Source organism: Periplaneta americana, chromosome 5 (assembly GCF_040183065.1).
Source record: "Periplaneta americana isolate PAMFEO1 chromosome 5, P.americana_PAMFEO1_priV1, whole genome shotgun sequence".
NCBI classification, from domain to species: Eukaryota; Metazoa; Arthropoda; class Insecta; order Blattodea; family Blattidae; genus Periplaneta; species Periplaneta americana.
The window spans coordinates 99,417,468-99,432,854 of NC_091121.1; the positions used below are offsets into that span (position 1 = coordinate 99,417,468).

Consider the following 15,387-nt stretch of genomic DNA (forward strand, 5'->3'; position numbering starts at 1 on the left):
AAAACTTTCAAATTTTCATCAAAAATTTATTAAAGTTAAACAACATAAATAGGTCTACAATACTATCATCTGTACAAAATGTTGTTCCATTAGGACTAATGGTTTTGAAATTATATTTTTTAAATATATTTTGTATTAGCGTCACTAAAGAGGCTCCTTGCGCCAAAGTTTTCAAAATTTTTAGTTCATATTTGCTCAAAAGCTTGAACATAGTCATGGTGATGAAAATTAATGAGCTTTTTGGGTTCATCTAAATAGAGAGTCACAATATTCTTTCATGAATTTACCATTAGGCCTACAGCATATGTTTAACTAAGTTCAATATGAATATGCCCCGAAGGAACTTAAGATTAATATTCCATACAAATTCTAATTAAATGTTATTTATCAACATTTAATTGACCTCTGTAAAAGTTTCAGAACAATCTGGCAATAACTGTTGCGCAAGGATCTTTTTTTATTCACTAAATTGCTTAAAATTTTAAAGTCGGGAAAATAACATAAAAAAAAAATTCTTTCCACTCACTCACGACCTATTTTTTACCACAATTGATTATTAGGCTGGATGATTTAAAACAGTCTCAAATATAATTATCAAGATCATAAAAACAAAAAAAAGTGATGTATGACTTGAGGGTTTCCCGGCGTTTGATATAGAATAACTCTTCTCGGGTTTTCAGCCAGGTGAGATTAGATTCCAAGCTTTCAACGGCTAGCTCTGCCATCCCTGAAGAATATGGCAGAGCTAGCCGTCGAAAGCTTGGAATCTAATCTCCAATTCACCTGGCTGAGAACCCGAGAAGAGTTATTCTTAAAAAAATGAATTTTATTAATTTTTCAGCATTACTTCACTTTAGTGTCCCCTTGAGTAATCAGATATTACAACTCCGCCATCATAACTCTGAGCTATTGACTTTGGAAAACATTTCAGTTCCTCAACAATTTCACACACTATGCTACACAGACCCAGCGATTCTGTCTAATGTAACATCCCCAAAACCTGAAAACCTTACCTGGACATGGCGTCTTTGTTCGAATGTTTAAGTGCTACAGATCCGAAAATTCGTCCAAGGAAATAGCTACGAATACACTATCAATAATGTTTTTTTAATAGAAATTGAAAGCAACAGTGATAACAGAGGAAATTAAATCTTTTTGGACTACATTAAAAGTATCCTTGAAAACTGTGGTTATTTCTAAATAGTTTGCTAAAATTGGATCATATTTTGATATCAAAAGCACCAAATACTCACTTTATTCACTATGTCCTCTAAAGCCAAGTTCATTCACTCCAAGGAAACACACAACGTCAATGAAGGGCTTGAATATTTCACTTCTTTTTCTTTTTGTAGATTCATTGTATTATTAGTTTTCATATGATGATCTAACGCACGATCAATTCTTTGTAATTTACCGAAAAATTTTTCCGTTTCAAAACGTCTGTAAATTACTTTGCAAGACGAATGACCCTTCATCAATTTTATGTAATCATTTAAGTCTGAAAATCCCTTTTCATTCCCCACAATACTCTTCTTCGAGAAGACACATGGCCAATAAAATAATTTATACTTACTTTAAATAAGTAAATAAATAAATAAACAAATAAATAAATAAATCTAGCCTGTTTCATCCCCTAAGGGCCATGCCCTCCTGCCCACGCAGGGACTAGCTCAACTTTCACTCCGTAGGTGAGCGAGTCCTAGAGAGCTTTGTGGGGTTCTGTGCGGTTTGTTTGCATTTACCTGTGCCTTCTCTTTGCCTCTTTTCACACTTCCACTATTCACTTTCTCTCTTTCATTATTCACTGACGCACTTTCACTAAACACTTTTGTTGAGTTCTGGTCGTCGACCCAGGTATTTCCAGATTTCTCTATCCTTTGCCAGTCTTGACCATTGTCCTCCTGCTACATTTTTGAAGTGGTCACCCCACCTGGTTCTTTTCCGGCCCACGTTCCTCCATCCTGTTCTCGGGTCCCACATGGTGACTCGTGTCCATCTCTGGTGATCCCTCCGTGCTACATGGCTGTCCCATTTCCATTTTTGTGTTACTGCTTTAGTGACTACGTCGCACATGCCAGTTCTTCTGCGTATCTCTTCGTTTTGGATTCTATCTCCCAGTAAGATGTGAAGAATTTTTCTTTCCATCCGTCGCTGACAGATCTGGAGTATCTGCTTTTGCTTCTCAGTCAGGGACCGCGTTTGACAGCTGGCATGACACATTTCTCTAGGATCTCCATACTTACTTTAACACCCAGTAAATCATTTAATTCTGAAAATCCCATTTCATTCCCCACAATACTATTCTTCGAGAGTACATACGGTCAATAAAATAATTTATACTTACTTTAACATTCAGTAAACCACTCTACAATTTCGTATAAATCCCCATTGAATTGTCTTTCATATGTCATGATTTTCTTTGTTAAATTGTTTAACGGCAGCTTTGGTTTATCTTTATCTCTAATTTCCTATTTACCTGCATAGGAGTAAGTGGAAATCTATTTACCAAACCGTCACACACTTTGCAACACTAGTTACTACCATCAGAGATCGTGGCAGTTTCCATACTCTCTTGTTATACAGCTTCCACTTTACTTTATCCAAATTTCTCCTAACTAATTTTAATCGTTTATAATATTAAATTCAACTTCAAACTATTTTGATAAAAACTATAATCTATCATATGAACATGTGGCAGTAGAACAATGGTGAAAGGATAGCAGGTGAAAGTCAGCTCTGGGCTTTTTGTTTATACCTCTCAGGATAAGCGAGAAATTTTTCGATCTCTTTCTTCAACAGTTGTCAGTTATGGATGGGACGTAAACGATGGTACCGGTATTTGTGATCGAAAATGTATATTTTCATGGCATTTTATCTTGTTTTAAAATTATTCTAATAATGAAAAGAAACAAGACGTACACCTGCTCTCTCTACTCAGTTTTTCCTCGCGTTCTAGCATTCTTTAAATTAAAACAAATTAAACACATAAAATTCCCGTTTTATTCTTTATTTTAAGAGGAGAAGTAATTCAGGTTTCTACATTACTGAGGCCTATAGCACGACAATTTATGTGGAGTTTTGTTTTTAAGAATTCAGAATGTAGTAGGCGCACATAGAGTATTTCTCCAAACAATAGAATATTGTGTAGGAAATTATAATTTCTTCATCTAATTAATGTTCCTAATTATATTGTATCTAGTCCTAACATAATCTACTTCACCCCATTTTATTCCGTCTTATCTCTGCTTTTCTACCGTCCCACTTTGCAATGGTATTTATTCGACTCCATTAACATAACAGTAGTATTACTCCTGTTCAGTTCTCTTTTCGGGCCTATAAGAAAAGAAACAAATGCTGTATTCGATTTTATTCTTTTGTAGTTAATTTCTTTTCTCCAACTTTGCTCACATTAAATCTTGTATTTTTATGTAAAAAGTTTGTAGTATTTACATGCCATATCTTCCTTAATTATTGTAGTTAATAAAAAGAAATATGAATACATGTATACGCGTTATGTATGTTTTTAGAGAATGATTTTAATATTCATTGTTACCTACAGTAAGTACATTATTAATTATTCATCTTACCATATGTCGTTGGCTTACTTCTAAAACCTCGTTAACTGCTTTGGGGAAATATTAAAGGAGAGCAACATAAATTCTTATTGTTTTTATATCCCAGCATAACAACGATTATGCATTTGTTAGTTATAATATGTAGAAACATTTGAAGACTTGTGCGGTTTTATCAGCAGGCACAGTCTGAAAATATGCACAGATTTCAACAGACGGGAAAAATTGGACTTACGATGTTTTAGAAATAAGCCGGTTTATGTATTTTATGTATTGTTGAAACAAGTTACTAGTTTTGTTAATTAAAACTGTACAGTAATAAAAAGCTTTATTATTATTAATAGAAGCAAAGTAGTAGAACTTACTCTGGCCGCTTTCCTCTCATTCCTTTCGTCCGTATACCTTCCACTTTTATTACTTAAACTATTTCCTTTTGAAACTTTTCAATTAACATATTTTTCCTACATCAGCATTATAACCAGTGTTTATTGTTAGAGGCAATCGTGCGTAATATGCCACAATATTGTGTGTACCAGAGCCATAAAATATTACCATGACAACTGAAGTGTCATGACTTGTGTCATAAAATTAATATTATGAAAGGATTTTGCATGCAGTAATATTTAATACATCATTGTTGCCATAGCAACCTCTTTCTTCATAGACCATGATATCAAACTACCCATAGGCTAATTACAAATCTGATGTTATAACTTTATTAATCGTTTTATAATGATGTCGTACAAAAAAATGATATGTGATGCATTTTTATAATGTTATACAGTTATTATACTTGGCAAAATTAGGAAACTTGTTTCGCTCATTTCCTAAACGTTGACCTATACAATAAAGTATAACATTATGAACTTGTTTCATAATGTACTATTACATAAATGTGAGCTTTTTTACAGAACATTTATATGCATAGGGGAGAGTTGGGGAGTATCGGACATTGGGTAATATCGAACAGTGCGTTTCTTTCATCTACCACCAGATGGTAGTGCCTGAATAACATGGTTACGTTTCTATATGCGACATCACAGAAACGTAACCATGTCATTCCGGTGCTATCATCTGGTGGTAGATGAAAGAAACTCACTGTCCGATATTACCCGATGTCCGATACTACCCAACTCTCCCCTAATTTATAAATAGGACGGTCGTGTTTCTTAGTTTGTAGAGCCACTGACCAAATATTGGAAGGTCCCGGATTCAGGTCTGGGTAATGGTGGGTATTTCTTCGTTATATCGACTTTGCAAGAAGGACCTTAAGATTGCGCAAGATTAAGAACCGAATCTTTCCTGGGAATAAGAAGGCTTTCGGAGCTTAGTGTTGATCACACCGCCCCAGTCTATTGTCGATGTCATCAAAGCAGGAAGTTGTATCTTCAGGCCCAATTGCGGCTTCATGGATTGTGAACGGTGGTCGTTAAGGTTTAATGATTAAATAATATTACAAAGTGAATAAATAGAAGAGATAAGATTTAAAATTTATATGTGGACAGACTGTACAATGGAATCAATATTTCTTGAACCACAGATCTGCATATTAAGTATTTCTATGAATTAATTAAAATCAATGTTACAGTGCCTCATAGCATGTGCAGTTATAACTGAAATACTGCGTGTCTATAAGGTGTGTTCTGGAAAAATGTTCTAATATTTAGAGAGGAGGTATTATGCATCAGAACAAGAAAGAAAAAAGTCCTACAAACATGGGTTCTAAGATCATTATCTTCTGAGAAATGAGTAAATGTTTACCTTCACTGTAAGAGCAACATATCTTCCACTTAAGTACTATGGCAAGAAACGAATGAGTAGACACAATGCAACCGTTTGTCACTACCTATTACACAGTATGTTTGTTTTTATATCAATAGGACGCTTAAGCAGATTGCAATATTTTCGTACTACTGCAGTAGTATTGCTGTACCACTCAGGTAAGTTAGAGGTTAATAAGTGGAAAAACTCTGTTGTAGGAGGTTACTAAACCTTACCGCTGTGCTGGAGGCGGAGTTGGAGTTTTCCCTCCATTACTCTGAACCATTGTCGCTACTGATTCGCAAGTCAACTGATGCATCACTGCCATCAATACGCGCTACTATTGGCTGACAATTAGCAAGGAGGAGGTGAATAGTATATTGTGTCACTTTTTAAGATTGACGCATGCGCAGACCAACGGAATTTTCTAAGTTGTTCCCTTATAGTTTTGATCAGTAATAGCTAGTGACGAAGGGTTTAATTCTGTTTCATTTGTTTTTCCAAAGAGCTCACAGTGGAAGATATGTTGCTCTTACAGTGTTGATAAACATTTGCTCATTTCTCAGAAGATATTAATTTTAGAATCTATGTTTGTAGGACTTTAATTTCTTGTTCTGATGCATATTACCTCCTCTCAAAATATTGGAACGTTATATTAGAACACTCTGTATATAATGTGAAATGTCAGGCTGAATTTACACTATCATCACAGCGCAGATACTTGCAAGACATCGACAGTGACTTCTTTCCATTATAGTTCAGTGATATTTGTTCATCTTACAGCGTATTATGACAGACTCTAGCTTTTTATAGTACAAGTAATTGAAGGGATGAGAGTAATATAGTCCTAAGCTACACGGGAAAATTTTACATGCGAGCATACTAAAGACTTAGAGTTAAATGCTATTAGAAGAAGAATTTCTTCAGCGAATACTCAGGTCATTTATTGACTAATTGTTATAATATTGTACAGGGTACTCGCAGCTTCCTCATATGTGTAAGAAATGAACTCGCACAAAAAACCACTTTTGTTAAAAGTGTGGCTTTGGACTTTCTCATTCTCACCCCTTTAATTATGAACGATGTGTTGGTGTTAATAGATGCGATCAAATAAGCTCAAAACAAATTCCCGCTCTCAAAATTCAAAACCTTGGAACAACTCATAGCCTAATTAGGGAATTTCAACAAAAGGAAAAATACTACAGAAACGAAGCTCAGAAATTAACGTAGGGTCCTCATTGAATTAAGTTTACAGAACTTTGGCTACGACATAGAAAATTCCTCTCACAAATCCATTAAATTTTTATTGCAACGAACTAAAATTTCACGCGTTTAACTACAACATTACTATACCAACTATATTTTGATCGGGTGGTTCATTCGACAGAACAACTGTCTACGAACCGGAGAGTACCGGGTGCAATACAGAGTGCTGGTGGAAATTTTCCCGTTTTCTGAACTTTCAGAACGGCTCCGGAAGCACTGAGCTATCTATCCAGTTGAGTACCGGGACTTTTCCAGTCCTAAAAGGCTGTCGGAGTTTGGTGCCGGCCACATCACATCCGTCTAGTGCTGAGGTAACGAAATCACGCATCTACCATGCACCTTCATTGCGTAAAGAGAGGATACCTTTACACTTTAATGCTTTAAACGATTTCTCCTCGTTTAGTAGCCTTACAGTTTCTGGTTCATGTACATCTTTAGGATAGCCAATATTGTCAAACGTGATATGATGACTTACGGGACTTGATTTATATAGATGAATGGTTACTTTATGTAGAGAATCATAGTAGCACGTCATATTGAAGGGTTGTCAAATAGATTGATCCTTTGGAGTGTAACTAATTTAATAATAGTTTAAATTTCTTTCATGTTGAATAGTACTGGATTACAAACATGTAAAAACTGTCATACGAGCTACAAGTAAAAATGGTTTTTATATTTTAATTTCTCCGTATTTAAAAGGTAATATCTACTCCTGTCCTTTAGCTAGAAAGCTCTTCAGTGGCAGAAACTATTAACATCATCAGTATCATCACCAATGTACAAAATTATTTAAGCAAAGAGCTAAGTAGAAGATAAATAAAAAAAATCTGTGTTAATACAATATTGTCCACACCTGTGGAGTAACTGCTAGCACATCTGGCTGCGAAACCAGGTGGCCCGGGTTCGATTCCGGGTCGGGACAAGTTACCTCGTTGAGGTTATTTCCGGTTTTTCCCTCAACCCAATATGAGCAAATGCTGGGTAATTTTCGGTGCTGGCCCCCTTACTCATTTCATCGGCATTATCACCTTCATCTCATTCAGACGCTAAATAACCTAAGCTCTTGATAAAGAGTCGTAAAATAACCTACTTAAAAATACAATATCTGATATCTGTGTAAAGAATACCGTTTATCAAGTCATTGGCACGTGTCTTTCCGTCAATCTACATTGTATTAAGCCACCGACGTAGCTCGGTCGGTTAAGGCGCTTGCCTGACTATCAGGCGTTGTGCTGGCCGCGGGTTCGATTCCCACATGGGCTGATTACCTGGTTGGGTTTTTTCCGAGGTTTCCCCCAATCTTAAGGCAAATTTCAGATAATCTAAGGCGAATCCTCGGCCTCATCTCGCCAAATATATCGCTATCACCAGTTCCATCGACGCTAAATAACCTTGATACAGCGTCGTTAAATAACTAATTAAAATATATATATTACCAGTGGTTAGTGCTTCATTTCTTTTGATAAGAATAATATTTTAACTCAGAAAACAAATAACTAAAATAAGTACTTGTTTTTTATCACCTCTGTCCAACCTTCACAGCTCCGTTACACGTTATATGGGAAGGAGGTGATTCGAGACGGAGTTGAGTTTCATTAAGGAAACTTCGTTTTCCTATATTGGCATCACTGACCAGCCCAACTAAAGCATGAGGCATATAAAGCTGTGCGTTCAGGTTATATAGCAAAGGTCACTGATTTTTTTTCAGTGACTAAACAATTAACTGTAACAACAGACGGAGTTAAAAGCAATAATTGTAAGCATTAAAAATAAAGTATTTACAATATAAATTCTCTCTGAATATGAAATATAATTCATAAAACAAGACCTGAAACATTAGTACAGTACTCATCTGGTCACATGAAACAGCAACATTTCGACCGACAGTCTGTGGGGGAAACACACAGACAAAATTATGAGACGGAGTTGTGAATAAAATCTGAAGACAGACTCTGACTTGAGTTTCCTCCTGTACAAATCATGTTAAAAATTGCACTAATGTGCTTTTTATAGCTCTATATTGTAGTTAATGAAATATAATAAAACATTAAGTTTCATATGTCGTTATATCCTAATTCCTTTTCCTTATACCAGAGTGGCCTACTTAAGTCTTTCACCTCCGATTGCGTATGAAATATTTCAAATATACACAAACCGCAGTTACATGTTACACTACATCGGAGGAGACATTTGATATACGTAATGTATTTTTTGTACATGAAATAATTTTCAAGTTATTACAGCCCCACTTTCTTTCTTTAAATGGGAAGCAACTATGTTTTGTAGCCTATTGCAAGTGTTGCGTTTGCTCTGCCTAATAACAACTATAGGCCTATATAATATTAATGTACCGAAGTACATATGATATTTCCATGCAGATATTCTGCGTCATCATACGATGAAAGAGTAATGGAACGGAGAAAAATTCTCTCCGGCGCCGGGATTTGAACCCGGGTTTTCAGCTCTACGTGCTGATGCTTTATCCACTAAGACACACCGGATACAACTCCGACGCCGGTTAGAATCGTCTCAGATTAAGCTCCAACTCTTGGGTTCCCTCTAGTGGCCGCCTACGTCATAGATGTTTATGAACGCAGGACCGAAGTCCACACATGTGCTGAGGTGCACTCGATATGAGTGACTAATTGGCCGGGATCCGACGGAATAAGCGCCGTCTTAAATCACGAAGTGATTTACGCATATCATATATATTATTTTAATGTACCGAAGTACATATGATATTTCCATGCAGATATTCTGCGTCATCATACGATGAAAGAGTAATGGAACGGAGAAAAATTCTCTCCGGCGCCGGGATTTGAACCCGGGTTTTCAGCTCTACGTGCTGATGCTTTATCCACTAAGCCACACCGGATACAACTCCGACGCCGGTTAGAATCGTCTCAGATTAAGCTCCAACTCTTGGGTTCCCTCTAGTGGCCGCCCTCTGTGTGGCCCGGTTGTGGCTTAGTGGATAAAGCATCAGCACGTAGAGCTGAAAACCCGGGTTCAAATCCCGGCGCCGGAGAGAATTTTTCTCCGTTCCATTACTCTTTCGTCGTATGATGACGCAGAATATCTGCATGGAAATATCATATGTACTTCGGTACATTAAAATAATATATATGATATGCGTAAATCACTTCGTGATTTAAGACGGCGCTTATTCCGTCGGATCCCGGCCAATTAGTCACTCATATCGAGTGCACCTCAGCACATGTGTGGACTTCGGTCCTGCGTTCATAGACATCTATGACGTAGTGCAGAGGGCGGCCACTAGAGGGAACCCAAGAGTTGGAGCTTAATCTGAGACGATTCTAACCGGCGTCGGAGTTGTATCTGGTGTGGCTTAGTGGATAAAGCATCAGCACGTAGAGCTGAAAACCCGGATTCAAATCCCGGCGCCGGAGAGAATTTTTCTCCGTTCCATTACTCTTTCATCTAATAACAACTGACTATTACCGACATCCAACAACAATGGAAAGCATGAAAAACCGAATTACTGCTGCATGTTATCCAATAACACCAGAAACACTGACAGAAGTGAGTCGATCAGTGATGGAGCGTGCACAGAGGTGTTGCGATGCAAATGGCCATCTCTTCCAACATCATTATTCTAATCGCAAACTTTCTGTTGTGAGAAATCTCATTGCACACCGTGGAGTTTGTGTTTAGTTTTTTGAGAATAATTGTTTATTTTTTTATTGTACAATACTTTTATGTCTCATTTCACCATGTGCAACATTTCCATAATATTAAAACGTGCAGTACATTGTGATTATGATTTAACTGATGCACAACTCTAACCATAATTGTCCTCCGTCTGTTCAAAACTTGGCCAATCATTGCTTATGTTTACTCTTTCCAGTGACATTCAAACAGCCAGTAAAGTAGCCAGTTGTTATTGGACAGAGCTAACGCAACATTTGCAATATAAAACATAGTTGGTTCTCATTTAAAAAAGAAAGTTGGCTGTATTATCTTGAAAGTTATTTAATGTGCAAAAGATACATTACGTATATCAAATGGCCCCGTCGATGTAATTTAACTTGTAATTGTCGATTTGTGTATATGTTAAATATTTCACACGCTATAGGACGTGAAAGAGTTAAGCGGGCCACCCTGTATACTATAAAATGTGTTTTGGACATGGAACGGAGCATGCGAATCAACATACTTGCCACCATTCATGACAAACAGACGAGCATTATTTTGAATAATCATGCGGGGTAAAAAAGTGTACGTAGTATACAGGATGATTCATGACGATTAGTTTTTGAAGACATTCCAAGCAAAAAATGTTATATAAAAATGTGTCCTAATCTCAATATTTTCAAAGTTACATTGCTTTGAAGTTATTTCTAACATACCTTATTTCCTTAGTTTTAAGGTTAAAAGAATATTACAAATAGAGAATGAACTATTCAGAAGTACCTATCATTTCGTTAATTGACTAGGCCCTAGTGTTCTGAAGCTTAAAATATGTTGTCAGTTGCTTTGTACAGACTTTGTTTGTTTGTTTTTTTTTTTTTTTTTTTTGGTAATTCTTAACTAAAAATAACATCATTCTTACGCACTTATCAAAAAATTGTTGCAAATCATACGACTTTATGAACTTGATTATTTACAGTTTAATTATGCATCCTAATGTACAGTCTTGAAGAATTTAAAGAATGGCGTGATTTGTAACAATTGTTGTGATAAATGCGTAAGAAAATGTAATTTTATAGTTAAAAATCGAAAAAAAATCTGTACGAAGCAACTATGCAATTCACAACACATTTTAGCTTCAGGATATTAACTAATTAAAGAAATGATATTCCTGAATAGTTCATTGTTTATCTGTAATACTCTTTTACCGTTAAAACTTAAGAGTAATGGTATTTTACAAACGTTTCAAATTAGTGAAACTATGAAAATATTGAGATTAGGATAATTGTTTATATGACACTTTTTGCGCATAATGTCTTCGGAAATAATCTTCGTAAGGGAAGAAAAATCCCCGTGAATCACCCTGTATGTATTCTCTAATGACTTTCACATAACGACGTTACCCCCAAATTCGGAGATATAAATCACTAGGGAATGCAAAGGTCGATCTATTTGACAACTGGTTTATTACTATAACACCTTGTCATTATGAGTATGACGCAAAATCACACTTTAAGAAGATATCCCTATAGAGCGACATACTCTGTTTATGTAATACGAAGATAAATCTTTCACTTTCCTGATAGAAATCGATCTTATTGACATACAGTTCCTTAAAATCATTTGGTGCATTGTTGATAATATATTTTTAAAAAGTTTCGTTCGGAATTGAGGCCAGTATACACGATATTTCCTGATTTAGTAATACACAAACTGTGAGCCCGGGCGTCCTACGGGAGAGTTTAGACAGTGGTCGTCAGCACTCGCTGAAATGTGCAATGGGTACGCGGTGCCGTCCCGAGTGCATCGTCGTGCAGTAGGGAGAGATAGACTGCATACCAGCTAGCAGCTACGAGAGCACCATGGTGCACTGCTTTTTCCGCGGGTAAGAGATGCTAGCCCCTGCGTGCTCTGTGCTGACGACCCCTGGTTTAAGACATTACTCGTGTATAATATTAACCACAATTAAATTATAGCATATTATGCAACAAGCCTATAATGCTAGTAATTAAGACGCGAGTATGTTTATGAAACTAGCGTAAGCGACTTTCATAATTTTCATACGAGTCCAGATGCGTACGACTGTTTGTTTGTACCACAAATAAATGTCTAAGTTTTGAGTTTTTACAAAAATCTTATCTTGATACTTTGTTGAAATAAAATGGTAAACAAGCGTGTATTTTCAGTGTGTTCTCGACTATTGCAACAGGTGGCACGAATGTGTCTTTTCAGCGTGTTCCCGAGCAGTGCAACAGATGACTGGCGTGTACGCAAGATTTATTGATGTTTGCAAGACTTATTATGAAGATTTTAACCTCAAAGCAACACACCTTACGACACAGGAAATGAACTCAATTTATTAGAATATTAAAATGAACATGAACAGAATTTACTTTATTTTAAATAATATTGTTGATTGTGCAGTTTGTGAAATTTATCTGGGGAATGGCTTCCAGTGGAATGTTGAAGTTGGGTTAATGTTTATCTGAGTGATTCGGTAAATGTCACGTTCAAAACTCGCGCCTGCCATTTTGGATTGGTGCTGTCAAGGCTTCCGGGATGTTTCGCGTACGATATTAATGAATATCGCATATACCTACTTAGATGGAAATCGATAGTTGCAGTGACATAATGAATAGCAGTACTTTAATGTATGTCACTAAGATACAGTTACGTCACATGTAAGAAGCGTATAATATTATGATGAAGCAAACAATATATTAATTAATATGTAGTATGTATTCCAGTTGAGATGTCTTACTTCTTCCAAAAATTATTGATGAGACAAGCATATATTTTGCTAGGATCTCAATATAAGTCAACTATAATTTCTGTCCGCGTGATACTTAAAGTGACTTACTCTTATAATGGAATTCAATAAAATTCCGTTATAAGCAGATGTGGATATCTTAAACAAGTTACACTCATTAGGATCACTATTTCAGCTGCCATTGTTACTACTTCTAAACCAACCATGCCAGTTAGCCACAAACAGAATTGTTGCTTTTCCTGCTGCTTCTTCCCCACATCTTTGGTCTCCAAGGTATGCTTACAATAGGAGTAACATCACACTATCGAATCCTATTAGAGGAAGTGAAATAATGGCCCACTTATGGTTTATACATTTAACTGTTTGCCGTTCCTTTGACCTAGATACATCGTACAAAATTACTGAGAATCTAAAAATATTGCGGAATGAGAAAGTTTGGAATCGTGCGTCTTAGTCGTAATAAAATGCGAAGCTTCCTATCAGTAACTGTAAAAAAAAAAAAAAAAAAAAAGAAAAAAAAACATTAAGAGGACAATTTCGTTTCAACACTTTGTATCCTGTAGAGCAGGGCTTCACAAATGTTCCAAATTGCACGCGCGCAAAAAACCGTGCAACGGTGCAATGCACGGTGCAACGAGGTAAAGAGTACTGTTGTGAGGTATCCAATACCGTCGTCGTTCCTGCAATAACTCCTATGTGACATATTCATCGATTTTCAGATTTTTGCTCTATTAAATAACTTAAGTAGTGATACAGCAAATAATAAAATCTCCTATATGTAGTAATTATATTTCTTCGTTTCGGAAATTTTAGAATTCACAGTCTCCTATGTACGGCTGGCATAGGATGAATAAATGTGTTTTTTCTTCCTACTTAAAAATTATATATTTTTTACATAGGAGTTATTGCAGGAACAACAACGGTACATCTTCCGCGATTATTGCGCTAAGTCTAGGGGGCGGAACTAGACGGCGGAGTCTGATTCGAAAGGTTACGCAGTTTAGCGATCGATCTCTTTTTGTTCTAACCTTTAGAATAGTGTTTAGATAAATAAAATATACGTTTGTTATGTTTGATTAGGCTACATTAGATAAATAAAATCTTAGTTTGGCACAACATGTAAAGATAATTGTGTGGTATCGATCACTGAACGGAGCTTAACTTTGTTTACTTTCAGTTTTACTCAACTTGTATATGTGAACGATTTTTTTCTGTCCTCAAATTTATAAAATTTGGATTGTGGTCATTCAGACGCTAATTTAAAACATATTCTCACGGTTTTTGTCAGTCGTACTATTGCTCCTGATATAACTGGTATCATCGCAAAAAAAAAAAACAACGAAAGAAACATCAATAGCCTACGTTTTATGTTAAGTGTTATATTTCTATCAATAAAAGAAACATTCAAGTTACTTCAACACACTTCCTGTCAGATATTACTTAATATAAACAAAAATTATAAATAAATATGTAACTTGCATTCATTTATTTCGCCGCCACGTATACAGTTTGCACTGCCACCCCCTCAGTATTGTCTTGTTAATGCACGTGCAAAGTGCATTGTGCGGTGCAGTGCACTCCGTGAAGCCTTATAAACATTGGAAAGCTAGACTGCTAGTTGATTCATTGTTTCATTCTTCGTTTTAAAACAAGTGAAGCGATATTTCCTTGACAAACTTCTGAGAACCAACCAAGTGGAAGCTTGCACTATTGTCACATGCATTTCTGTGAATGCCTTGTATTATGGATAAGAGTCCCGAAATTTTATAAATGTTCCTGGCGCTCGATCCAAATTTTGCTTCACATGAATTATCTTACAAGACAACAGAATTTTTGTGCGTCAAAGCCACATTGTTTTAGCTTCCGTCGCTTTCATTGTACAAGATTTTCTTATTTAACGCGTAAATTACTATCCCAGTATTACATTCTCATTTTGATATTGGTAAAGAGACCTAAGGCTTCGCACTGTCATATTTTTATAGTTGGCAGCATTGTTGATTCCCCTAACAATCGAGAGAAGTTGCTTGTGACGTATAGCTCTATGTTCTAAAGTGTTTGTATGAAAGTGGATTTATAAAGGTTTATTAGATATTTTTTTTATTTCACCCAGATTCTCTTATAAATTTGTCCATGAAGAAGGTTAAGTTTATTTAACAAATCCAACAATGTAAACCTACATGCATGTATTACTGTTGTTAGACAAATACATAACCTACGTTATACACTTTTCCTTGTCTAAGTAAGCACTCCTGTCATTTATTGACTACAATACAGACGTATGTAGAATCCTTTAACAAGCCAAAATTTTTGTTGTGATGGGATGAGTTCATCATTGTGTCGAAAATTCATGGCTAAACAGTTTATTAT

General features: G+C 35.9%; 1 long non-coding RNA gene across 1 annotated transcript in view; it reads right to left on the reverse strand.

Annotated features, from left to right (window-relative positions):
* LOC138700046 (uncharacterized) overlaps window positions 1–15,387 on the reverse strand; it is a 203,184-nt gene that overhangs the window by 100,263 nt on the left and 87,534 nt on the right. The window lies entirely within an intron of this gene.